This window comes from Corvus kubaryi, unplaced genomic scaffold (assembly GCF_017639235.1).
Source record: "Corvus kubaryi isolate FWS band 111438036 unplaced genomic scaffold, C.kubaryi_AGA036_p1.0 split1-37344, whole genome shotgun sequence".
In the NCBI taxonomy this organism is placed as follows: Eukaryota; Metazoa; Chordata; class Aves; order Passeriformes; family Corvidae; genus Corvus; species Corvus kubaryi.
Window position 1 is genome coordinate 257,298 of NW_024582077.1, and position 2,708 is coordinate 260,005.

The 2,708-nt window shown below is 50.1% G+C and overlaps 1 protein-coding gene across 1 annotated transcript in view; it reads right to left on the minus strand.

The window, feature by feature from the left end:
• Positions 1–2,708, minus strand: part of IGSF21 (immunoglobin superfamily member 21) — a gene marked incomplete at its 5' end in the record, with an annotated part of 20,000 nt that overhangs the window by 16,771 nt on the left and 521 nt on the right. The window lies entirely within an intron of this gene.

Genomic DNA, 2,708 nt, shown 5'->3' on the forward strand with positions numbered 1-2,708 from the left:
TCCCAGGGTTATGGATCCATCCCAGGGTCACGGATCCATCCCAGGGTCACGGATCCATCCCAGGGTTATGGATCCATCCCACAGATTGTGGATCCACCCCAGGGTTTATTCCCCCCTCCATTCCCCACCCAAGTGCCGCCATTGACTTTTCCACCTCTCTCCCCCTTTCCCTCCCCGTTCCCGCCTGGAGCAGCTCAGATCCCTCCAACTCCAGGAGCTCCCTCTGCTCCCTGTCCAATAAACCACGGGGAAGAGGAGCCCCGCGTGACCCCAATCCAGCGCTCCGGAGCCACATTCCCATGATTTACAAGCGGAATAAACAGAACTCCGCAGCTCCGGCGGATCCGCCCCGGCACTCCCGGATCCATCCGTCACCTCCAGCACCCGCGAGCTGCCGCTGGAGCTTCGGGAAGCTGCGAAAGTCCAGGAGCGAGACAAGACGGGGCAGAAACGGGAGAAAAAACTTAAAACCAGGAAGGAATTGGGCAAATCCTGAGATGCTCCATGAAAAACGCAACTTCCCAAACCCAGGCAGCTCCCTGGGAAAGGAGCAAGAGGGAAGGAGGGGTAAAAAACCCTGGAAGAAAGGGGGGATTTGCAGGGATAAAAATAAAAGCTGGGATATTTTTGCCCTTCCTGTTCCCGCCGAGGTTTCTCGGAGCATCATTTGCTCCGGAGCATCGGCCGCTCCCGCGTCCCTCCTCGCAGGGGGGATTATGCAAATCCAGCCCCAGCTCCCGGGAAAGTGGGTTAATCCAATATTACCGAGTGGAAAAGGGAAGGAAAAACCTGGCGGAGACGGTGGAGCCGGCGGAAAAAAATTCCTCCCTAAAAAAAGAGGGCAACGGAGCCGATTCGCAGCTGGAATTTGGGATTTGGGACAGGTTTGGGGTTCTATTCCCTGCCTGAATGCCCTGTCCAGCATTTATCCATGTCCATCCATAAATAATTATAGGAAAATCCATCCCAGATCCCATGGAAATGGTCCCATGCACACATCACATTCCAACGGCCGGATTTGTACCCGTCCGGAGAGCTCCTTTCCTTATTTAAAAACCTGGGAATGGAGAAAGGGCTGCTCCTTGTTCAGGGAGCAGGACCAGGATGGGAAATCCAAGGAAAAACATTCCCAGCTGCTCCATCCGATGCCACGCCCTTTCTTTGCCTCCTCCAGCAGTTTTCCCTGGAAAACTTCATGTGTTCTTGGATAAAACCATTTGTGGTTGGCAGTTTATCCCAAATTTTCCTGGAGAAAGCTCAGGACTGGTGAACCTGAGGCTGGATCAAGGCTCAGGAGTGGTGACCCAGGGGCAGCTCCCGCCTCCAAATCCGCTCATTCCCAAATAAAACCGGCCTCAAAATTCCCCCTTTCCCAAATAAACCCAGCCTCGAAATCCCTCATTCCCAAATAAAACCAGCCTCCAAATCCCCCCTTTCCCAAATAAAACCGGCCTCAAAATTCCCACTTTCCCAAATAAAACTGGCCTCCAATTCCACCTTTCCCAAATAAAATCAGCCTCCAAATCCCCTCATTCCCAAATAAAACCGGCCTCCCAAAAAACCCCAGGAGCTTCCATCCTGATCAACATCCCAAATTCCCAAAGATTTTGGGAACAGGGAAAGTTTTTTTTTAAAAGCTCTGCATGAAGAGCCCCAAACTTCTCCCCAAATCCTGGATATCCCAGACTTTCCTGATTCCTCCCTTTTTTCCATCATTTCCCACCCACCAAGCTCTTCGCGGAACGGTGCCAACCTCAGCTCCCGCATCCAAATCCCAATCCTGCCGTCCCTAAATCCACCTGGCAACCACACCAAAACACCTGGAAAAACCCTCCCGGAGCCCTCGGGATGATAAAACCAGACTCAAAATTCCACCTTCCCAAAAAAAAACCGGCCTCCAAATCCTTCCTTTCCCAAATAAAACCAGCTTCCAAATCCTCCATTCCCAAATAAAACCAACATCCAATTTCCCCCCTTTCCCAAATAAAACCGGCCTCCAAATCCCCTCAGTCCCAAATAAACCCGGCCACCAATTCCACCTTTCCCGAAGAAAACTGGCCTCAAAATTCCCTCATTCCCAAATAAAACCATCCTCCAAATCCTTCCTTTCCCAAATAAAATCGGCTTCCAAATCCCCTTTCCCAAATAAACCTGGCCTCAAAATTTCCACTTTCCCGGATAAAACCAGCCTCAGAATTCCACCTTTCCCAAATAAAACCAACAACCAAATTCCCCCCTTCCCCAAATAAACCCAGCCTCAAAATCCCTCATTCCCAAATAAAACCAGCTTCCAAATCCTTCCTTTCCCAAATAAACCCAGCTTCCAAATCCTTCCTTTCCCAAATAAAATCGGCTTCCAATTTCCCCCTTTCCCAAATAAAACCGGCCTCAAAATCCCCTCATTCCCAAATAAAACCGGCTTCCAAATCCCCCCTTTCCCAAATAAACCCGGCCTCCAAATTTCCACTTTCCCGGATAAAACCAGCCTCAGAATTCCACCTTTCCCAAATAAAACCAACAACCAAATTCCCCCCTTCCCCAAATAAACCCAGCCTCAAAATCCCTCATTCCCAAATAAAACCAGCTTCCAAATCCTCCATTCCCAAATAAACCCAGCCTCCAAATCCCTCATTCCCAAATAAACCCGGCCTCCAAATCCCTCCTTTCCCAAATAAACCCGGCCTCCAAATCCCCCCTTTCCCAAATAA